The following is a 24,636-nucleotide window of genomic DNA, read 5'->3' as shown; positions in this document are numbered from 1 at the left end:
CTTGATGCACCTTTGGCAGCTTTTCCTGGCTAGCTATAGGGCACTGGTTATCTTTGGGAAGAGTTTTGGGTCAAAATATGTGTGAATTTATTTCTGTAAATCAGATACGGCTCTGATGTGATTTGCTTGTTTAAGGAGTGAGAGGATAATTTAGTCTCTTGCTTTTCTTACGTATGCTCATTTTGCAGTTCCATAGGAGTGTATTAAAAGTGAGATTGCTTGATTTTGTGTGAGGCTAGGAAATGTAGTGCCACTCTTGCAAATCTCTGAAGTTTATATTGTGTACTCAATGCATAAGTAGTTCTGCTGGGTTTCCAAGATGCAATCCATGCTGGGGTAGACTTTGTCAACTGTGTAATTAAGACAGCCATGGAGTGCAGCAGTTTAGCTTGGGAAACAAGCAAGAACACTGCAGGGAATTGAAATGGAAATTATGAGGGTGCACCTCAGCCAACCCAGGCGGTCTGACTACTGTAACTACAACAGGGAAAGGAATGTTGCAGTTCCCATGGATGAAAACTAAAACTTGTTTCACTGTGCTTCTGTAAGAGAAGATGTTGAGTACAGGCACCTCTGTAAAAATTAGTGCTGACAACTTTGCAGGAAGAAATAGAAAAGTGTTTACAAGAAACATTTTAAAACTAATTAGAATGGAAAGCATTTTCTAGGTCTGACACAGAAAAGTGATCTGCTGAACTTCCCCCCCCCCCCCCCCTTTTCCCATTTATCAAAGAGATTTTTCATCATATTGCACATCTGCAGCCTTCAGAACAAATTCTGGCAAGAGTACTCAGTGTCACCATGAGAAAGAGCCTTAGATATTTCCCCAGGATAGAAAAAAGCCAACCCCTATCAATTCTCATTTCTCAGACAGAATGATGCCCTTAACACTCTGTAATGAAAGTTGTTGTATGTGAGAGGGATTACCAACATCAGCCTGTATTGTTCTTTGATGTGCCCCAAAAATATTACAGCAGAAGGTATTAAAGAATAAATTGTGGGAACTGAGGAGTCCCACCAGTGGTTTGTCTCTTTGCCCTTAACTGATTTGTGTCAGGGTGAATTCCCTCCTTCAGCAGACTTACTAAGTTTCCTTAAGCTTTTCTGTGTGTGTATTTGTTTTGGTTTTTAGTTTCATATGTTAACCTCATGTATGTTGCTGACTTCTTGTTTTGCGTTTGTTTAAATTATGGAATAATGATAGGGGAAGAAGTAAATCAGTAACAATATTCAGATTCTTCCACACAGTGGAAGCAAACCTCCTCACTCCTTTAGATGCCAAGGGATGGTTTGCACAGAGGTTGTGTTTGAGTGTCATTGAACTGGTTATCGTGTGAGAAGCACGAGGTCTAAATCTTTAGGTATCAGCTGCTGTCAGTATCCAGAGAGTATTTGCTATGACCTGTGGTTAGATCAGATGTAAGAAAGCCAAGAAGTGCATGCATCTTAGTGCATACCGTTCCCTTGCACACAGAATTATATTAAAAACTTCAAAAAAATAAGAAGCCATGCATTTTGAGTGCTGCTGTAGTTAGTCTGTGTTTGCCACATACTGGCGTGAATATACAGAACAACAATTTCCCTGATTTTTCTAAAAAAAAATATTGAAATACAGAAATATCAGTATGAAGTATGTATATTTTTCTAACTATTTCCTTCATTATAGAAGATTAATTCACACATGTCTTAGAATAACACACAAACATGGACTGAAAGAGAAATATCTGCACAAATGGTATCATGAACAGGGAATGGATACATTTGAGGATTAGCCTCAAATGCAGTTCTGGATCCAGAGCTCAGGTCTGATATGCTTAAAATTAAAAATTTGAATAATTAGAAATTTATACTTTCCTTTAGGGAATGCTTACCTTTATAATTTTTAGTAATGTGGAAATAGGAATTAAACGGAGCTCACTCTTTAGCTTTTCTTTTTTTTGGGGGGGTTTTTTTTTTGGTTATTTTTTTGTTTTGTTTTGTTCTTGCTTTGTGATAGGTAAGATCAAGATTTAAGCCTTGCACTAAGGGCTGCTAATCTGTATGCTCTTGCTCCCTATGCCTGTTTCCAAGAGGCTGACTGTAAGGTTGAGAGGTTTCTGGGTTCTTTGTTTTTGAATCCCTTAAGAGTACAGGGCCTCCTGCTAAGACAATTTTTTTTTTTTTTTTAATACTCTATCCTGTAGTAAAAAACAAGTGAAGATGTACCCCGAGCAGAGGTATGTATACAACAGTGTAATCATAATAACGATTCTTTTCACGCGAAGTGAGATGTTTGAAATAAGGTCCTTCCCTATTCAAAGCTCTGGAGTCATTAGAGTGGGAGGCTAATGAAGTTTAATTTGAAATTCTAAGGGAGTGTGGGGTTTGTGTGTGTGTGTGTGTGTGTTAGGAGTCACTGGTTTCTGTTATTTTGCCTGCTAAATGTGGCCAATCCATTTTTCTGGCTGTCAGGAGACCTGCCCCACTCTTGCTGTCACTGAAGTGGTGGCATTTGCCATTGGCCAAATCACTTCTCACTCTAGGGCTTCTGTTTATGAGTTCATCTCTTCAGGCTGTTGAATTAGATGGCAAATTCTTTTTCTTTCCAGTGCTTATGCTGAAGCTGCTGCCTAGCATTCCTGATTTGGCTAGGATCTTATTTTTGCTGTAATTCTGAGAAATGACTTTTTTGTCTCCACATCCTAATGAAAGGAGCATAAATAAAGGAGGATCCACATAGTGTTCTGCTGGAAATAGCTGGCTGGACCAGAGGAGTGTTTAATTTTCCTTCAAAAACGTAAGGCTAGATGTGAGTGGGTAGATGACAATAGAAACATGTAGATAGTAAGAATTTTAGAACTCTGTTGTATGCATTTTATCAGAAATCTAGTCTTGAAAAAGACTACTGAAGAAGAAAGGCCACTGCTCTGTGTGCAAGTTTATACAGCTCTCCCAGGATTAATTAATTTTTCTGGTACTGGTGATGCGCCATTGTACCTAGTGGTGATTTGGTAGCTGCTAAGCTGATGGAATTCCAGACAATACAGACATTTAACCATCTGCCTTGTTTGTTTTCACTTGAATAAGCTTTGCCCAGTTCAAACGAAATAATTTTGGAAGAAGAGACTGAAGAGAGAAAAAGCCAAATGTTTGTTTACTTATTTACAAAACAAAATATTGTACTTAGTTTTAAGTATTATTTACAGTGCAATCAGTTTTTAAATTTAGTTTTATACCTGATTGCAAATAAAGACATATGTATGATTTGTGATGTGCAGTCTTCCAACAGTCATACTAAATTTTTTTCTATTTTGAAAGTAAATGTAAATCACTGGGGTTTTTTTCTTTTTCTTTTTTTTTTTTTTTTTTTTCTTGTGGTGGCAGACTGAGAAAAGAGGCTGCTTACCAAGTTTTTAAAAAGGTGCAAAGATAATGTTGATTAATGTGCGTTATTATGCAAGTACTGGACTGGCATTCATAACAGAATCAAAGGTGTAACAGAAATTAAACTTGCATTTAATTTTAATTACAAATTACCTCATTTACTCAGTCCTTTACCACAGCTTTCTGCTCAATGATCATTATTGTGACACTAAAAGCACCAAAGTGTTGGTGAACCTGCTGTATACAGGTTAAAGGAACTATTTCCTAGTTTAGAGAGGTAGGTGCTAGCGTGGTTGCCTTAGTTTGGCTTCCACAGTCACTGGACAAAGCCATATGAGTTTCCCAAATTAATTCATAGTTGAACTAGATCTTTCAGAAGAACATCTTATCTTGATTTGTTAAAAATTACTCTTGATGGGAAATCACTGCTCTTGGTAACTTCTTCAAATAATAAATTATCCTTAAGAGAAATACACTGAACAAAACATGCACTTAATTTCTCACCTGATCTTTTTATAATAGTTACCATTTCCCATCAATAGAAGCTTCTTGTATCTTTGTGTTTCTGGATTGTGAGTATCTGTGTTAGGAAATGTGTATTCCTGGCTTATGGCTGCTTCTGCAATCACGACTCTCCTCAGGCTTCCCTTCAATAAGTGAGGTAGATGGAGTTCTGTGCCTTTGGGCAAAATATGTTTTCCAATTGATTTGTTGTGTTTATCTTGCTTGAATATTCTCCAATATATCCACCTGATTAAAAAAAAATTATAAATCCTTCAATGAGACCCTAATCCAGCTGTGGCTGTAGTAGTGCCAAATACAGAAAGTAATTTAACATCCCTTTGTGTGCTTGTGTGCTTAACATCCCTGTGTGCGTGTCCAGTGATGGTGCTAAACGTTTGCTGCAAGGTCTGTGAGATGAATTCCGATGACTTTAGATCTCTTCTAAACTGCTGGTTGTCAGTGTAGTTTCTTGATATGCAAATGTGACTGCATACTTTTTTGTTAAATTGGATGTTTAGCACAGCCTCTACTCTTCTTTACTCAGCTTTCCCAGTCAAACTGTTTTCTTGTTTAGCATTGGTGTCCTACTGTATTTTAGAGCATTCTTTGGTCTCTTATGGACAAGCCTTTTCTGTAATGATTTAATTTCCTTTTAGATACCAGTAAAGATGTTAGTATGGGGTTAAATGCCAAATTCTGCAGTGTTCAGGTAAAACCAGATGAGTCTTATAGTTATTTATTGAAATGTACTAATGATTTTTTTAAAATAAAATTTGTATATTTCATGTTGACTTTATGTAATTCCTGTTTCTTAATGAAAATGTCGTGAGCTGCTAAGCTGTTTTGTGGAAAAGTGCATAATTTTGGAGATGCAGCCTTTTTTTTTATCAGTCAAGCTTTCAAACACATTTAAAGGAAAAAAAGCTAGATTCTAGATAGCTACTAACTGTATTTCCCATAAATCCATCCTGAATGACATTAGTTTTGACTTTATTTTAATTGCTTCTTAATAAAATTATATATCAACCATTCCAATATTTTACTATTAACTGATTTCAGGCCAACAAGAATATAATTACTTGGCTTGCCTGATTTGTGGATTTTGTTTTTGCTTGCTTGTTTTCTTTAAAGCTTAGCAATGTAATCTTTTTTTTTTTTGACACTAGTGATGCTGCTTGGCTAGCTGTCTCAAAATTCTGGGATGCAAGTTATCCAGATCTATTTAATTTCAGCAACTGTTGATTAATTTTCTCTCCGTAATTATTGCTGTAGAAAGCACCTCACCATGCAACTGCATCATCTAGCTTTTTCATGAAGTCTAATACTTAGTGAACACTTTTTTTTCTTCTGTATTATTATTTCTATTAATAGTTCTGCCACAAATCATGCAGATATTCAGCACACTTACAGATTCTGTGTTTTTAATCAAATGTTTTTTTTTATGTCCTAAACTCAGCTGACTATTGATTTTTCTACATTTTTTCTTTTTTTTTTTCCCTGGTCAGTTATGCAATTTCTTAGTCCTGGCTCATGTATATTGCTGGAAACAGCTTTACATTATTTATTCATTATGTAGCATTCACTATTCATCTAAACCAAGTTAGTTTATTTTTTTAAAAAATCAATCTGACCTAATTTCTGTTTGAGTTATGACTTTTGTCAAGTTTGCAAAATGTTCTTAAACAATGTCTGAATTTATACACCCTAAATCACTTGTTCTAAACTGACTTTTATAATGAACAATTCACACTGGTTCATTATTCATATTTCCATAATTGCTTAGTTTACTGAATGTTTACTTAGTGTAGTGTTACTGAATCTTAACTTTACTTTGAATTTTAGGGAAGAGGTAAGGAAAGGCACAATAGTAATATTTTCTAAATGGTTTTCCAAGAACTGTGCCATCATAGTACTACTTTTTTCTTTTCTTTTTTTTTTTTTCCAATGTGAGATTGGTACATCAATCTGTTTCTTTGACTATGGTTTGTCATGTTTGCTTCCATTTTTTTGTAACTTTTTGAACAGAAATATGTGCAAATATATGCAAATGAAAAGTGCTGTTAAAAGTTGGACTGCTTTTGAGATGCTGATATTGTCAGGTGCTAGAAGATCATAGAATCCCATCGATCATCTTACAGAGTGGGAACAGCATATGTTCACTGGAGCTGATGCCTGGGCTTGGTTTCCTGTTCAAAGTTTAAAAAAAAATAATGGTCCTCTTGTGTATAAACATTTTCTGCTGTAAAATGGATGTAAGATGTCCTAGCTGTGACAGCGGAAGAGTATACATACCACTGAAAGTTACTCGGATAACACAGATTAACTAGTATCATCTTAGGGTTGCTTTTGATTGCAGAAACTACTCATTGACCTGAATAGGCAGTTCAAATAGATTGTGCAAATAGACAATAAGTTAATGGAATAAATTAGAAGAGGATTAGGAGTAGATGCCCTTTACTGATCAGAGGAATGACAGAGAGCTGTATGTAGCACTTAAAAATTAAATTTTCCGGTTTCCATGTTATTTCATAATATTGTTTTGATATACTCATGTTGAAAGAATAGGATGATTTTTGAGTATGTGTTCTTAAATGGAAGAGGTATATCCATTTATAATCCACTTTTTATTTCCTCTTCAAGTTTGGGGAACTTTACATTATCAAAGTCAGTCAAATCTGTGTCAAACAGTAGTCTCACATCTGGGAGATCCATACCGTTGACTGCGGAAATAGGCTAATAGGCTGTAAATTCTTGCAAATAGTAAAATAAATTATGGACAATTTACCTAGTTGAACTTTGTGTAAGTTAAGTGGCACTAAATGATAGCAGAGAAGACTAGATCTACAACACTGATGCGATAAGTAAGATTTCTGGGAATATATCTTAAGTCGATTCTAGTATGATGGGAATTTTTCCTTCCTGTTGAAAAGGCTTTGGATTGTGTCTTTAGTAAATTAAACCAAAATACACCAAGAAATTAATTTAAAAGTGTTGATTCAGAAATAGTTAAGTATGACAACAGTTAGATCTAATGCATTCAAGAATTGTATGTAAATACATATTGCTCTTAGGCTTACCTGGTTATTTACATGTTATGTTTGCTACGCTAGAGTAGTTTTAAATGTCTTCAAATGCAAACTGCAGCTGAGGTTTGATTGCTGATTTGAAATAATACTTCACTTGTGCCTGGAAAAGAAATTCCTCTGGGGAAATCAATATTTGTCATATCAGATTCCATACCTTCGTTTGCTGGGGGCCAGGGTTGCCTCTGGGGAAGAACTGGTCGTTCCTATGCTATTGTATTAGCAAGATCTATTTGCAGAATAAAGGATTGCTCAGTCCAGATTCATCTATCATCCTGCTCTCTTCTGTCTTCTCCCGGAACACCCTGCACCAGGGTGGGTAAATTCTACATTCCAAATCTGAGAAAGTAATAGCTCTGGCTCCTGCTGCCTTGGCTTGTTTCCTGTGTACCCAATAAAAGCTTGACTGTGTATGTTTGTGTTCAGCAGGGATAGGGAATACCAGTGTATGGGAAAGGTGAAGGGGACTGTAACTGGCTGGAGAAACATGCTTTGCTGAGATTTTTTCCTCCAACATAGAAATAATGACAAAATGTGTGCGACAGAACTGCCTTTTTTCACTTGTAGGCATATATATGTGTGCACCAAATGTTAGCAAAATAAATGACATACTAATAACGTGCTCTGATTTTTCTTCAGAATTCTCCCTTGAAGTATAATGCTTCAAATAATTTCTCATACGTATATTTAATTTTTAAATAAAAAACTTAGGTTTTTCAGCTACGTTTTCCCTTTCTTCCTGTGACTAGATATTATGCGACCCTGTACTTCAGTGCATTTTAACAGATTTTAAATAAACCTTTTCTAAATTAGTGAAAGAAAATTAGAAAATTTCCAGGGAAATCCCTTGCTAGATAGCACATCTGTCAGTGCATTTCAAGGTGGAGTAATTTTCATCAGCTTCCATCAGCAGTTTTGTTCGAAACTCAAATAAAATGTTTGCTAAAGGCAAATACGATTATTTTAGGGCATATCTCAAACTTTGTTCAAGTACCAAATATTTTACTGTTGAAACTGTAATGTCTTAACTTATATCAACAATGAGCTAGTTAAATAAAAACCTAAAAGTAGCATCTGAAATGATACACAATACTGTGAAAATCTTTGGAGACATTCTTAACCAAAGTGAAATAGAAATGACTACTCTTTCAAGTACTGATAATATGTAGAGATGTTTGTCTTTATAACTAGCTGAAAATGTGGCGTATCACTATGTAAATTTGATTTTAGTCCTAATTAAATATTTAAAAGATGTTGGCTTTCTGTTGCCCTTTTGAGAAGATTGAATATTCTAGGTACATCTTCTGGCTTCACATTACTACAAAAATTGGTATAAATGTGTAAGATCCGTTAACAAAGTATAGTCAATACCGTCAATGTGAACAAAGAATGTCTTCTAAGTACTCTCTGAAGACAGATATTTTAGCTTAAATATAATGGATTTCGCGATTTCACTTATCTTGGTGATACTTAAAGACTGCAAATAATTTTACACAAATTAGTTAAAAGAATATTATTTTCTTAAAGTTTAGTACAATTAGTCTCTGGGAAATTGACTGTATTTTTTTTTTCAGATTATCAGTAAATATATGATCACTTTCAAATGATTTCGTATTCAAAAATTTCATTTTAACTGGAATGCATTATGCTATTTTAGTACTTGAGTTCTAGGAAATTCCTTGAGCTGAAACTAGCAGGATCTGGTTCTGATCTTCTATTGCAAGGTGTAACTCATCTTGCTTTTAATGAGCAACTTGAGTGTCATCTAAATGAAATCAGGGCTGGAGATGGTCCAGATTCCTAGAGCCCACTGCCTTGGGTCAGGTGGCAGGCCTGGTTTAGGGCTCTTCCTGTAAGAGCTGTGCTGTCAGAGGGCTGTCACAATGGTATCTGTTGCCTTGAGAACGTGTATATACGGTCTGGAGACTGAAGCGGTTGTCACTGGGAAAGGACTTGTGTATAAACCTTCACATAATCGGCCATCACTCTGCTCCCACAAGATGCAGACAGGCTTTTTTTGGAAGAGGAAGAAGGCACTGGAGAGCATGTTGATGAGATGCTGTTTCTCCTTTATTCCCACGTGCACTTCCAGTTTAATTTCTGCCTGATTTATTTTAACAGGAACTAGCAAAGGGAACATGTCAGCTGCTGTTATTGTTGAGAGTTAAAATTGAATGCCTTCGATAAAAATTGAAAGGACAGTCCCCCGATATATTTTTCCTTCCCAATTCTCTTATGGTAATACATAGTAAGTGTTAAACAGAAGTAGCAGTTGGACTGTTTCAAGCAATTGAAGAGAAAATTCAGTAGAAGCCCTGCTGAATTTACCAAGCCTAGGCTAGCTTGGTATTTTATTTTTCTAATGGATTTTTTTTTTTTAACCAAGCTTTGTTCATTACCATTTGTGCATGGAAATCAGAGGTTCACCATGAGATCATAATTCGTTCTTTGTATATAAATGTTGCACATAGAAACTGATTGGAGAGAACATTATTAGGAATGCGAAAGCAAGCAGTCAAGAGAAGTGGGTGTTAACATCAAGGCTGGCATTGCAACCTAAATTCAGCTTCTCTTATGCGTATGCATAATACTTTTCCAGAAGTCGTATTCCTTACTCAGTATACAAGATGGACAGTACTCAATTAATGAGCAGCTATTCAAGATGTTGTTTTATCTTCAGTGTTTGATATGTGACCCTAAGCCTTATTTACAGCTAATCATTCAGACCCAGCTCAGAAGTCAGAATTACTAATTTCCTCATAGGCTTTTCTGTGCTGCTCATCACTACTGTATCCAAGTGCTTCACAGGTTTTAAATTAAGTTTATCTCCACGAAACCCCGGTGAGGGATACGGTATTATCTCTCTTTTACAGATGGGGAACTCACAGAGATTAAGGTCAGAAAAAAATAACCAAATTTGGATGCACATTTTAAGACTTAAGATAGGATTTTTAGAGCACTTCAGATCATATAGTATGTACTGTGTTCAGAAAACATCACTTGCTGCTTCAGCTTCAGGTGTGTTTTTCTTGTGTCTAGATATCTTCCCCAACATCTCAAGTGTGTAAACTGCAAATTTACATGGCACTATTGTTTGCTAAGGAAAAGTTCGTATTTAGTACTTAGCGTAGCATCACACAGGAACTCTGAGCTTTCTCTGAAAGAGGCAAAACTTCAGTGAATCACCTGAAGAGAAGAGGCAGTGGGTCCTGTTGAAAACTCTAATACTTTATTTTATATTCAAGACTGTTTCTTAATGCTTGCACATAAATTGGGATTACACAAGCCATCTGAATTATCATCCTTGTCAACTTGATTGTTAGGTTTTTTTTGCAATGGGGAAAGATCAATATTTTGGAATATTGATATTTGTGATCCAGTTAATTTGGGGAATAAGTATTAATTGAGAAACCATATTACTTAAAAGGTAGTATTATCTTTTCTATTAGAAATATTAAGAGGATCTTTCCAAATGTACTTTCATTTATTTTCATAGTATATTCAGACATCTTTCCCATATGAAGACATTGTAAATACCAGAAGATTAATAAACAAGTCTAGCAAAACACTATTCCTTTCTTTAGGAAAACTTTAATTGGTGATTTGTATGTGTTAAGTCCACATTTTGTGTAGCAAGTATGTTTACATGTATCTGACTTTACTTTTATTTTCTCCATTGACAGTTTACTTTATGCCAGTTCAGCATATGTAAATCAAGATGACCCCTTAGTTCTTCATTGTCCTTTAAAAACAGCAGTGTGGATTTGAAGCAAGGCTAGACTTAGTAATTTGTGAGTTTTAATGATAATTTTGGAGAATATTAAATTTATTAGATTGACCAAGAAAAAGAAAATGTATCCTTTTCTGACAGTTTGTGCTTTCCAAGACGAGAGGTAATGGTTTTAAAATAGAGGGGGGTAGATTTAGATTAGAAATTAGGAAAAAAATTTTTACGATGCAAGTTATAGAACACTGGAACAGGTTGCCCAGAAAGGTGGTGGAGGCACCATCCCTGGAAACGTTCAAGGCCAGGTTGGATGAGGCTCTGAGCAACCTGATCTAGTCAGGGATGTCCCTGCTCCTTGCAGGGGGGTTGGACTAGATGACCTTTGAAGGTCCCTTCCAACCCTAACCATTCTATGATTCTATGATCTGTGCTTTGTTTCTTATAGATAAGATGGATATTTCTATATATTTTTCCAAAGCTCTTTGAAGTCTTTAGCTGACAATAATTAGAGAAGCCAAATGTTTCTTGTTTTCAGCATGGCTCTGCCAGTCAGAACACTGGCTATATATGTTGTAATTGCCTAGCTAGTTATAGAAGCAGTTTCTTTAAACACCTTTTTAGTGTTAGCCTATGTTTAGCTTGTTATTGGACTACAGTCCTCATATTGTGCCAAGTGCATAGCTTTTGCGGAGCTTGAAGGCTACTCCACGTGTAGAAACTTGGGAGGTTTTGTCCTAGCTGTAAAGTTTCCTTGCATAAGCCAATACATCTCTTATAACAACAAGAGAAAATGAAATTTTCAGTATTTTCAGTCAAGGTTTCTGTTGTTTACATTTGTAGCCATTTCCAGGCACTTTAGAACCAGCTATTCCCGAAGCTTTATGGTATTGCTGTGGCATTGCTTACAGAACAGCTTCTTCCTATTGAGGGGAAAAAAAAATGAAAGTTACTGAGAACTCTGCTCGGCTCAGTAGAATTACCTACTGGGTAGCTTGTGTAATATATACATATCATGTACATGACCCTGTAAATAATAAAGACCAGGCAAATTACATCCATTTTTTTAAGAGGTGCAATGATATTCCATAGTTTTCATTAGAAATAATGTATTTATGCCCATCTTCTGTAAAATACTTGATGCTGGTAGTTACAGACAGTGCTGTAAGTGCAGGTCTGTGGAACTGAGTTAGCAGTCTGTTTTGAGTTATCTGTCCGGTGGAAACCACTGCAGCCTGAGGAATTCTCAAAAAAAAATCAGAACTTCAGCTTTGACAAATGCCAGCCAAATTCTTGAACCTACAGAGGGATCTCCAATTGAGTTCTCTGCCAGTTTACTGTGCTTCAGCCTAAACGTTCATCCTGCAGATTGTAGATTAAGATTTAATGATGTCTATAGATTTCTAATTACTCATGAATATCTTATTAGAAAGCCTTACTGGCAAGGAACTCCAAAGCACTTTCAGTAGATTATACAGAAATTTGTTCCAGAATTAGTTGCAGAACAGTCATCTGGCACCCAATTCTGTTTAAAATGTTATCAGGTTTACTGACAAATGAGAACACAATACTGTCTCAGTTACTCCAATTCATTGTGTGACCATAAATGTTTTTTTTAATCTTGAAAAGTTAAAAGGAGTAACAGTAAAACATTTTTTGTTGATGCCTGAAGTGATACAGATTCAGAAAGGAAGCCAGAAATTGAGTAAAAATATAAAAAAAAATTACCCTCCTTGGTTTGTGGCTTGATTATGTGACTTATGCAATTCTGTTTGGTGAGACTAGGTCAAAAACTAATCATATAGACTAATGGCTGAAAGGGAAAAAATATCAGGAACCCTAGGGTAGTTACAGATTAAAAGACATTTTTCAGGATATTTAGCAATCATGAAGTAAAAAGCAAGCTGGAGAATGATGTGCATGTACAGTTAAATGTTATAATTAGTACATGCTGTGACATACTGATGACAAAAGACCATTACAATAATACACTTGTAGAAATTATGTGCACTTAAACATTTTCCTGTGTCTAAAGAAACATTTTAAGCAGTCCTTAATCTTTTACCAAAGATGATCCAGGCCAGCACATTGAAAATGTCAGTTTAGGCTCTTTACCACAATATCTTCCCCGCTGGTTTTGAACTCTCAGTATTTCTGCTGCAAGCATTACAGTGGAGAAAATACCGTATTACATCTGTATTTTTGAAATTTGAGTTTAAGAATATTGACAAGATTATCTTTGACTTCTCTTGCTTGTGTAGATTAATCGAAGGAGAAAATGCTACAGTTGTGTTAAATCCTGATTCTGAAAGTAACCTACTGACACTAGAAAACTATATGACACATGTTAGTGGTTAATTCGCTAAGAGCTCGTGTCTACAGTGGAATAAGACTCATAAAGCAAGCAATTTAAGGTGAACATCTTTAAGTATAAAATGTGCTTGGGAGATGCACACAACAATGATGGCTATTTCGGCAGGTAGCGTAGTAGTCATTGCACTAACTAGATAAGGGTTACTGTAGCATTACAATATTGCACAAAAATTTTTATCCTCTGTTATTACAATTTGAGAGCCTAAGTTTCACTGCTGTTATGTCAGGACACCGCATTACAGCCTGTTCTGCAAAGTGCAGACAGTTGAATGCAGGATGGACTCACTCAGATCTATTACTGTAGCAATGTATTCTAGAAAACAGGAAAAACAAATTCTCTAGTGTGATTGTGTCCATGGCCATGTTCCAAACAAAACTTTAGACGGAAATGGACAAACACTGCATTGACCCTTTTTTTCCATAAGCATCTGTCACCTATGTTTTGAGATCTGTGTTCAATAAAGGCCCTGACAAACCCCACCGTTGGCTTTAGACAAGGAAATTTAGCTCTTTTGGTTAGGAAAGAGAGGGAAAATGGTCAGGTCATTGCTAAAATCTAAATGCAAACCTGTTTGTGTTACTACCGTACTGGACTAAATCTAATGCCTATGTGTATGAGATAACAGGAACTGCAAACAGCTTTTTTTTTTTTCTCAGCAGAAAATGTCTTATGAAAGGAGTTGTACTCGGTAAATAGATGTGTTTTGATATAACCTTAGTAGGGTTGATTTTCTGCTACCAGATATGCAACATTTCTTGAAAAATAATCATATAAGACTGCCCTATTTTTGTCTAAATTTCCTTAAGTCATCATGTTCAGAATTATCTAACCAACCAGAATTATCTTACCAACCCAAGTACACTATAAGTAGGTTCGCATCATAGAATAGTTTGGGTTGGAAGAGACCTTTAAAGATCATCTAGTCCAACCCCCATCATGCTTTGATGCTGGTTTTACTGTGAGAAAGTTTGTTTCCCTTTTCCCAAATTTGCTTATGCTTTCAGTTGACTTGCAACCCAGTTGTCATTCAACATTACCTTGTTGACCAAGTACTTCAGAGTGCATTGTTCAAAAATGCAGAAAGCTATGATCCCTGCCACAGGTATCTCTGATAAAGACAGGGAAGTGGTCAGAAAGCAGGAATGTTATTTGCCATTTTCTGAACATACGGTCAAGTATACAGAGAGCATCTGTGGAAAATCAGAGAGAAGATCTGTGGAGAGGGAAAGTTAAACCTAGAAAACTGTACAATTTCTTTTTCTCAGACAGATTCCTTTACTCATGACCATCTTTCTTCAAATAATTTACTAAAGCATACAGTCTGTATTTTTTGAGAGATTTGCAAACTATTTTGTGCATTTATAGCTGTTTTCTCTTTTTTTTCTTTCCATCATTGTTACTGTGCAGTTTGCAGTCCTACTGATTTAAATGAACCAGAAATAGTAAGGAAGTCATACACGCTTGCATTTTGCCAGTGAGTATTGTATAAACATTTAAAAAAAAAAAAAAGAAAAAGCCTAACAAATTTCAGCATTCAAAGAGCACTTCATCTTGTAATTGTGTTGTATATAATTAGATATGTACGTGTACCGTGGTGGTTGTATAATTACACTGTACAGTTACAAAAGTCCATTTTCGGGCAGTGGTCTTGACCTGCTTATCATGATGGGAGCATCTTTTTCCTCTGAACTGTTACATGCTGCTTGGCAGCAGCCAGCGTGCACCTCTGGACTGGCAACTCATCACATGCAGAAGCCTCAATTAACCACAGCACTGCTGTAACTCACCTGGCTGGGGTACTCTGGGCTCTCATTCTTGTGGGGGAAACAAAAAGAGATGTGGGAAACATGGGGACGTCAATCCTTTGAAATAAGGCTTCATTAATTCCGGTGCCCATGGAACAACCTGATTTAAATGGCTTGCTTTGGGGAGAGCATGTGCATATATAAGGTGGTAAAATGAAAGCTGATGGGATGTCTTAAAGATTTCAACATCTAACATTAGACACAAATGCACTGCATATAAATGTAAAGAACCCGCTATTTAGTGTTATTAGCTATATATAAACGTAAATCTGACAATACGTTTTATTTAAATGACTCTTTTAATCTACATGCCTGAGGAATTGTTAGGTAAAGCACAGTGTCTGTGTTTTCCTCTAAATGTTTGTGTTACATTTATTAATTCAGCAAAATAAAATGCTTGTGGAGACACCTGGGTGTTGCAGGAATTCCTCCAAATACAACAAATTCATGGCATGACAGAGGAAAAACCATGGTCTAATATTAATACATTGCATTCAGAATCAACTTCAGTATGATAACTCTAATCCTAGACTTGTTCTTACTGTTTGTGTCTTATTTTTCTTTACATGGTCAGAAAGTATGGTCAGGAGTTACTATGTATGTGTGGCTTTTTTCTTTTCTTTGTGAGTTTTTTGGAAGTCTCAAGTGCCTCAATCTTTCTGTTTGATAATTTTCTTTTCAGTATGCTATTTACTTTTACTTTGTAGTCCTTTAACTAAAGTAATTTCATCTGAAAAAGATGAAACCTTTTTACGTTTTTCCATTTCTCTGGTGCTAAGTATCAAAAAGTTGAAAAGACAAAAGAAAAAAATACAGAAAATCAATTTTTAGAAGTGTATACTGAATCAATAGGGTTTTTTGAAGTGACGTAACTGGTTTCTCAGTGACATAAGTTAAAAAATTCTGGACTGCATCTAGAAACTCACTGTGCAACATCTGTTGCTCATCACACATTTATTTTTGTCTGGACTCGTGGTGGCTCTGAGTTGTGTGGACCATCCTTCTGCTGTAGCGCATCCTGTGCTCCCTCTCTTTCTGATTGTGCTTTGGTTTATACCATCACAGAATTTTGGAAAGAGCTATTTCTCTCTTCTCCCCATGGACTTTTACTCCTTGAATCTTTTCCACTTAGCTCCCTGCAGCTTTTCTTCTACAACTCTGTTTGCCCCATCTCTTCTGTCCAAATTGCATTCACCCAAAGGAAACAGTAAGCCACTTCAGGGGAAGGCTTAGTCTTGGTGTGTGTTTCTAAAGCCTATAAAGTGACTTTATGTAGTGCTATATAAGTAATAAATAAGAATGCTAAAATGCAACAGCTTTTTTTCCTCTCTCTGCGTTTTTCCACTGAAATGTATAGCAAAAGAACATTCCTAGTTGTTCCATCATGCCAGCTCTCTTGGTTTGTAGGCTCAAAAGAAATGAGCTTTAACTGACGTGTTTCAATGTGTAAGTGTGCTTGTCTCTATAGTGACCTTCCTCCCTCATCTCTACCTTCACCAGGCTAGAGTTTTCCTTACACTTATATGTCTCAAGAAATGTCACAATTTTTATTGTTCCTTTAGCATGTAATGTAGCCCTAGGTAGCCACCCTAGAAAAAAAGGATTTTCACAGTATAATTTCTGCCATTTACTGCATACTGTGTAGCATTTTCTAAATTTTTTCCTTTTCTGCTTTTCACTTTTCTGCTTTAAAAAAAAAACATGGCATGATTGATAATAATATTTTCTCCTGACAAAAATGTATTTTCCCTTGATCTTAGTGTTGGTAATACATTATTCAGTGTTCCTTCTTAATAAAAGCCATTGGTGGTTCCATTACTCACAATAGTTATTACAACACTAAAGGTCTCGTTCATCAGAATGACTTGCAGAGGCAAACCCAAACCCCTGATTTCTCCATGCATCAGGATAATAGCTATGGTGGATGCAAGTTATTAAACAATGTTTAAAGTATAACATGTGAGGGATTTTGTTTTGGTTTTGGTTGTTTTTGTTTTGGTTTTGTTTGGTTTTTTTTTTTTTTTTTTTCCTAGGAGGTTAATACTAAGGAAAGATTTGTGAACATCATTTATTATATTGCCTATGTGTACTTGTACATATTTTGCTCTTTCAGGAGAAGTCAATGAGGAGGTGAACCTGTTGATTGTATTCCATTTCATAAAACATCTTCCTTAAAACCACTTTCTTAAATATGGATTTTGACAAGTCCTTAGTTATCAGACTTGGGATTCATGTCATCTTCTTGGATGACAATGAAAAGAAGAATGATAATCTTGGATCATATGAGGAAAGTGGGCACAGATATCTAGCGGAGAAGACTGAGAAGCTCTAGATGAAGTCCTGGAACTGGGATTCTGTTTGAAAGATCCGTTCTGCAATATTGCTGTGTGTTAAGTTCATGCCTCCTTATGCTGGTGTGATATTGACATAAACGAACTCCAGTACCATGCAGGACAGGAATTTTATTTCATGTTTGTCATCATGAAAGTTTTTTGAAAAGAAGTAAAGTTGCAGATATAGCTAGGGTGTTGAAATAGCAAAAAAAAAAAACAAAAAACAAAAAAAAACCAAACAAACAAAAAAAACCACCGATATTTGGAAACAAGTCCTAGTGTATGGAATAGCTGGGCTGTTAAATGAGCACAGATGCAAACAATGAGCTTCCACTGCCAGAATTATTTCCTCAGTATGGTTAAATGCTGTATGAGTCATCTTCTAGTGAACACGGTATGCATATGGACAGTTGAAGGATGTGGTGCTTTAGTGCTTTCGTGACTCTTCTAAGCCTTTATTTTTCTTTAAGTTTAATGGATTATACAGTTCTTCTGCCTCTACAAACTTTTTATTGTGTGTAACTTTGCACTCACACCTTTTTGAGGGGAGGGCAGGCTAGAGTTTTTGGTTTTTGGAGGTTTTTATATTGTTACTTTTGGCATTTTATTTCATGGGGTTGGGGTTTTTTTTCTGGGTTTTTTTTTTTTTGTTGTTTTAATTAAGACTGTAAAATGTGGCAATGATGGACCACGCAACTAGGAGAGAGGAAACTGAGGACAAACATATGTGTGTGCCTGTGACATTAGCTTATCAGGTGCAGTAGGCAAGTGTTTAGTGCATGAAGAGGAACAATATTGAAAAAACGTTTCAAGTTTGCTTTAAAAATAAATAAATGGGAAAAAGAACCAAAAAAAGATGATCTGAAGGAGGCTACAGGAATACGTTTTAGGTTTTAAGGCATTACATGGTACTAACTTGTTTACACTGGCATTTAGAATGGATCTGAGTTTTGCTTTATTCTGGGAGCTGTAGGTTCACATCTCAATATGACTAGTGTGTCCTAGTATTGTATTTGACCTATCGCTTTTAAATAGGCTAGCAGTGTTTTGTTTAAGTTTTGTGCATCTTCTGAGTTAAATATATTTATGTTGAGGGCCATACTGGTTGTGCAAAGTGTGTCGAGACAGGTTGAGAGGCATGCAGCATTACTATGAGGAGCCACAGATGAAGACGAGCATCAACTGACTGGGGGTGGGCAGAGTGGGGAAAAAGAGAGAGCCTTCTTCTGCAATAGCCAAAACATTGGTATGTTATCAGCACTGTTTTAGCTACAGATCCAAAACACAGTAGCATACAGGCTGCTATGAAGAAAGTTAACCCCATCCCAGTCAGACCCAGTACAATTGGGAGCTATCTAGTTTTCATCAGAACCTGCTCGTTAGCCCTCTCTCAGGTTCCTGCTTGTGATGCTGTTGATGTTAACTGGAGCATGCATGGGTACTATGCAACAGACCACAGTCTATTTTAATTTTCATGTAGATAATTTAACTTGATTGACCATGCTAAGAAAACGGCAATATATTTAAACAGTAATACTTTTGATGTTTTCTTCCCTGCTAGATTAAGCAGGGGAAGCCACGTGTAGTAGATTCAAGTCCATCATGATTGGCGTATGATGTGAGAAATTGGTCCTTGTCAACATCGCCAGGATTGGTTGCATGCATCACACTTAATGAGCTTTCTGTGTAGTAGCTTCTGTGGATGGTGAAAATGGAAAATAATCCACACAAGGTTTTCCCTTCAGCCTCATGTAGAGCATTAAATACCATCCCCATGGAGAGAATCTAGGCTACGGCTGTCAAAGATACTTGAGCACCTTCTCTAGTTTTGTAATTCTTCTTGGCTTTTTTTAGAACAGAAATAGCAGTAGCATGCAATATTTTGGCTCACTGAAAGGGAGAGCATTTTTTTTTTAATTAGAGACCATTTCCTGAAACTGGAAGAGCACAAACTATGTAGTTAAAGCTTATACAAGGGTGGGAGTGGAGGAAGCTGAGATATAAAGTCGCTCTAAGTACAAAGGGCTAGTAGAAAAATGGAGTGATTTTATAATAAAATGATTTATTTTCAGTAGTGTTTTTAAGTATTCTTTGGTCAAAACGGCAAAGCTTGGCTGCTAGGAACAAGGACACAGTCATTGCTATGTGTTTTGGGTGAAATAAGTGATATTCTGAATTGTGTGAATTTCATCCTCACAAAGTGGCAGTAAGGGGAAGGCAATGAGTAAAAAAAAAATAACGCATGAAGAGAGGGGAGATAGCATTGTACATTACTTCTTGAATGTGGTGCAGAATTCAGGTGTCTAAGTAGGAATATCACTTTGCACATAATCGGACTTTTTAGAGGGAAAAAATGCCAAATATGCATGTAAGGATACAGTTTTGTAGGATAAAGGGCAGCTTAGAAAATGTGATGGAAAAATATGAAGTTAACCATAAACATAATTTACTGGAGAGTTACTTTGTTCTCTTAGTGACAGTGTGTGACATAAGTTGTCCTATCTTGCTGAATTAAAAAAAAAAAAAAATTTTTTTTTTTTTGTAAGACCTTAAAAAAAAAAAAACAACAACTAGTTGTTTTCAGTTTGCCATATAAATTTGCAGTGTTTTTACAGTGAAACTGAGTAGCTGAATCAGGAGTGTCAATTTAATGAACAGATGATGTTACTATTGTAAAATGACAAACTTTAAAATTTTAAGAATACTGCTCGGATTGTTTCTAAAATATGCATTTATATTAGCACAGAGAGATAATGGTATTGTAATTGCTTTTATTTAATATACACATTTTATGTTAACAGCCCATTTTGCATTATCTTGTGTTTTCTCGTTACAACCAGATTCGTAGCTTTCCTAGAACAGCGCTCACGTGACTGCTCAGCAAAAGCCTTGAGCTTGGTTCCCAGTGAGTGGTGATCTCAACGCCTTGTTATTCAGGACAAGTAATTGTATGATGAAATAAAGGGGCATTTTGGAGTACCAGCACCATCTCAATTACGCATCCAGTGGGGATGCCTGTGGAGGCAGGAAGGTAGCCTTAAAGAATTAGTGCCATCGCTTGTTATAGTCAGTACAGTGACAGTAATTTCCAACGGTATTCCAGGCTGTTGGTCTCTGACTATAGAGATGACGTGTAACAAGCAGAACACCTATCTTGATGTCCTAGGGACCTGTCTTTAGGTGAACCTTATCTTCTGTTCAGAGTTCTCCCTGGGTATTTGACACCAATGATTTTAAAGCTTATGCTACTTAAAAAATCAAGTGGAAAACAAAAACCCCTAGCCTCCAAAACCAAACAGACTTGGAGAATTGAGACCTGTATTTGTATTACCTCTCAAAAATATATTAAATGTATGAGTAGTATTTATATAGATGGGGAAAATGCAATGTGCCTATTCTTGATGTTTGACAATATTTCAGTGTATCTTAACATTTTTCTTAATTTTAGCACTCTTATTTTTGAGGGCATAATGTAGAATGCTAGTATATTTTTTTCTTTTTTTAGTATGGGTTATACAGATTTGAAATCTGTTGTGGCTGTAAAATTAGTCTACTTGCTATGTTAGCCTTTAACACTATATTCCCACCTACAACTGCAGAAGCACAGCTTGAAGGAAATTTAATTAGGAAAATGAGGCAGATGAAATAGGCAATGTAAAGCATACGTGCAATATGAAGAAGAGTAAATACACTTTTCATCTGAATAGTCAGAATAGAAACTGTGTTAAACTGGGCTGAAATTTTCTTTTATCAGAAATTGATTTCTTTCATTTTCTAACATTACTGTGTAATTGTCCTCCTTATTACTGGGATTAGAAAGACTACTATCATTAAAGAGAAAACATCTTTCACAAATTACATTTACTTTCTGTTTTAGCTGGCAGTGACCTCGGCAGTATGTGAAAAGTGGAAATCCCTGGAGGAGCAGCCTTGGTGAGGTGATTCCAATCACCTGGGAACCCTTGTGCACACACCATTTTCACTTCGCGATGGGCGTGTGTGCACCTGCACTGTATGGATTTCTGCTTGTTTACAGGCCATTCAGGCAATAAGCAGGTAGAATTCAGATGGCTGGAACCTTGCTGTGCTGGTAGCAGTTTCCTGCCTTGCTGAGCTCAGAAACTGCTAAGCAGTTCCCAGCCTTGCTGCGGTGTGATGCTACGCAGACGTGGATTTTGTAGTTGTACCCTTCATTCATTTCCTTAATGTATTTTTTAGCATTTTTATTGGTTCTGAGCACAGACAATCATGCTTTACAGAAAAACACAGAGGATCACTAGGGCAGAAAATAGCTTAAGTAATATATAATAGATCATGAATAATTGTTTAAGAAAAAAAAAATTCCTGTAATCTGCTTTCAGAACTGGAGAGAACAGCACTGGGAAGTCTGCAGCATTACATAGCACGACCAGTACAACTGACACCCTTGTTTGAAAGCCATCCTGTGTTTATTTAGTCTGAATCAAGAGACAGAAATACATTCTTTGGATATAATATTGCATAGTAAGCAAATACCGAAGGTGTTAATAGATGCATTAATTCTATGTATGATATATGAAAGTTTTCTAATAATTCTGGGTCAGTCCAGTTGGGCTGTAACCTGATTCTTCAAACTATTCCTTAGGGAGCTGTGCGGCTGGTGCTTTTACTTTACCAATCCTTCCTGGACTTTAACAAGATGGTAGTGAAATAAGTAATGATGTATGTGGTAGGTGTATTAGGAATATATGGTACAGTCAACCTAAATTCTGTGGTGCACAGAATCTGTGTACGGATCCATTTAGTGTTTTCTGAAAATGTTATTAAAGCATTGAAAATACCCATCAATGTTAGAGAGTAATGGTGACCCAAACTCTGTGGCTAACAGTGCTGCATATGTTTAGTTTGGCAGATGTTGAGTGTATTTATACAGAATGGCAACTCAACTGATGAAATCTTTCTTTTTTTAAAAAATCTCTCTTGAAGTATGAAAAAGCATGTGTGATGTTTTTCTGATAGGGTCATCAGTAGTGGAATTTGGGCTCTGTTCCATCATTCTGGTACGTTCTGCTCAGTGCTTCATGATACTAGCTCTTCCCATTTTGAGTTATTAAATGCTCAGGTGTTCCCATAGAAGAATTTAACGTCTCTCGTATGTAGATGTTAAATGGAGGTCTTGAGGCCAGATTAGTAGTCTACTATTAAATCTAAATAGGATGCCAAATCCTCAGAGTTAGAGGAGAAATATGTTTTTATTGTAAGTATAGTAGGATATTGGGTCGGATAGTAGGATATTTAGGTTTGTAGTAGAATATTTAGGATATATAGTTATTTAAGCTGGAAGAAAAGATCTTCATACTGGATTTCTTCTTCAAATACAGATGTTTTTTATTGTATATCAGCTTTCCAGTATGATCTTTGCCTGTCCAATATACACTACCTGCAGTGATGTTTTGACTTAGCAAAACTTTTACCTCAGGGGATGCCCTTGCCCTTAACACTAAGCCCTTAAAGCAAGTTTAACCTTGGTTCATGTAATTATCAATATTTATTCCACTCTGTAATTTGAAGAATTTTGCAATATACATTTCAGATTGGGATTTGGTTATGTTTAACAGTGAGTGCCAGAGTTACCTTTAGACTAGTAAGACCCACAGGAGCCCCTAGTAATTTTTGATAGATAATTAGAATAAAAAAGCAGCAGGTCATCAATTTCTACCTTCCTTGGAATCTCAGTTGTTGAAGTATGTGATCCAGGCCCTATTTCCAATATCATCAGCCTTATCCTGCTATTGTTTGGTGGTTTGGGGTTTTGTTTTTGCTTTCCTTATGGCAACAAACAGCCAGAGAATGTCTCCTTGTGATTACCGAAGTCCCAGGTTCTCTGTCTCCTTGAATCAAATTTTGAAGCACCAGATTTTTAAAATCAGCATCTGTCATTTTAAAGCCTTGGTTACGTCTTTAAGTCTATTCTGTGTCTCTGGACAGTGCTTCTAGTTATGAATAATCTGGAAGACAATAAGAAATGATTAGTTGTACTTTTATTTCTGTCTATAGTGTTGCTAGACACAATGGCAGATGTGGTGGTACGTTTGATTTTCCAGCTACTGAAGATACTAGCTTACAGTTTAATTGTTGGATGGTGGTCCTGGCAATTAAATGTGTTTTGCTCCTTTATCAGAAATATTTCCTTCATCGCAAAGAGAACCACATCTCTTTATCGTATCATGTAAAAACATTCTTTCATTTTTAAATCAGAATAAGAAACTCCCACAGCGAGGGTCACTGATGGACAGCTAAAAAGAAATGAAGGAAGATTGGTTGAAGTTCCTGATAGTTCTTTTTTTTTTTTATTTTTTTTTTATTTTTTGAGACACCAGCACAAGATAGCAGGTGTTTCCTCTGGTAAGCAATTCTTCTAGTAGCTAAAGAGACTTGATTTTTGTATGCTGTCAAGTTTCAGATTTAATATACAGTAAGGGACACATCTTCTCAGACACTTAAGCTTCTGTTGAATTTATGGGCAAAAAAGTAATTATAGAACCTTTTCACATCTCTGAAACAGTGATGGTTAAAATCTCCACACTTCCCTGATCTGCTCAAGCATTTTTTTTCGTCTGAGATTTTAAAAAAAACCCGAGACCCAATGCCTGCTTAGCAAGTGTTTGTTGCTTGAAGATGAAGTCATCTGATTGGTTGCTGTATCTTATGCTAAGTTTTATACCTGTTTTTCTGATTTAATGCCTGACTAGCTGCATCTGCCATCCTTAATTTCATTTAATTATTTTTTTTTTTTTTTGTGGAATCAGTTGAAAAAGCCAGAACTTCCAAAGAACAAGCACTTCTCAAAAACACTTTCAAAGTGTGTGCACGTAGAGGGGGTTGCTATGTACTTTTTTGTTGGAGCAGATACAAGGAGTGGGACTTTAAATTAGAATAAATCTTTTAGATTAAGAACCAAGTTTGGATCTTAATCAACACAGTAGGCTTGCAAGAAAAGAACTGCAGCAGAAGACCCTATGTGACTCTAACAGTATTTTTCCCCATCTAATGCAAAACTGAATTTTCTGATTAGTCACTTGGTTCAAGCAAGGTAATGTTAGTGTAATGCTTTTAATGTCTCTGAAGTAGTGTGACACATGAAATTCTTCATTACTTTGTATTCTACCCTGCAGCACCTTGGATATTTGTGATTGAATTAAATACTTTAGATACTCTAGGGCTTAAAGACCTAAAATAGACACTAAGGATTGTGCCTTAGTTATTTAAGAAGGATTTTCATCCTCACTAGGAGGAGAGAAAATTTTACTGAATGAAAGTAGAAATCTTTGGCTTTCTTTGTGTAAGAGAAAATGCTGCACACAACTATTGATCGCCTGCACATTCCAGTCGCTCAGACTAGAAAGCATGGATGGAAATGACTAAATATGCTTTCCTTAATTTGTTAGTATTTCTTCAATTGAGGTATTTA

At 36.0% G+C, this 24,636-nt stretch overlaps 1 protein-coding gene across 3 annotated transcripts in view; it reads left to right on the top strand.

Annotated features, from left to right (window-relative positions):
• FHIT (fragile histidine triad diadenosine triphosphatase) overlaps window positions 1-24,636 on the top strand; it is a 595,136-nt gene that overhangs the window by 144,204 nt on the left and 426,296 nt on the right. The gene's annotated exons all lie outside the window — the stretch shown is intronic.

Source organism: Chlamydotis macqueenii, chromosome 10 (assembly GCF_036417535.1).
Source record: "Chlamydotis macqueenii isolate bChlMac1 chromosome 10, bChlMac1.mat, whole genome shotgun sequence".
NCBI classification, from domain to species: Eukaryota; Metazoa; Chordata; class Aves; order Otidiformes; family Otididae; genus Chlamydotis; species Chlamydotis macqueenii.
The sequence above is the reverse complement of the archived record's forward strand: the minus strand, read 5'-3'. Positions and strand labels throughout refer to the sequence as shown.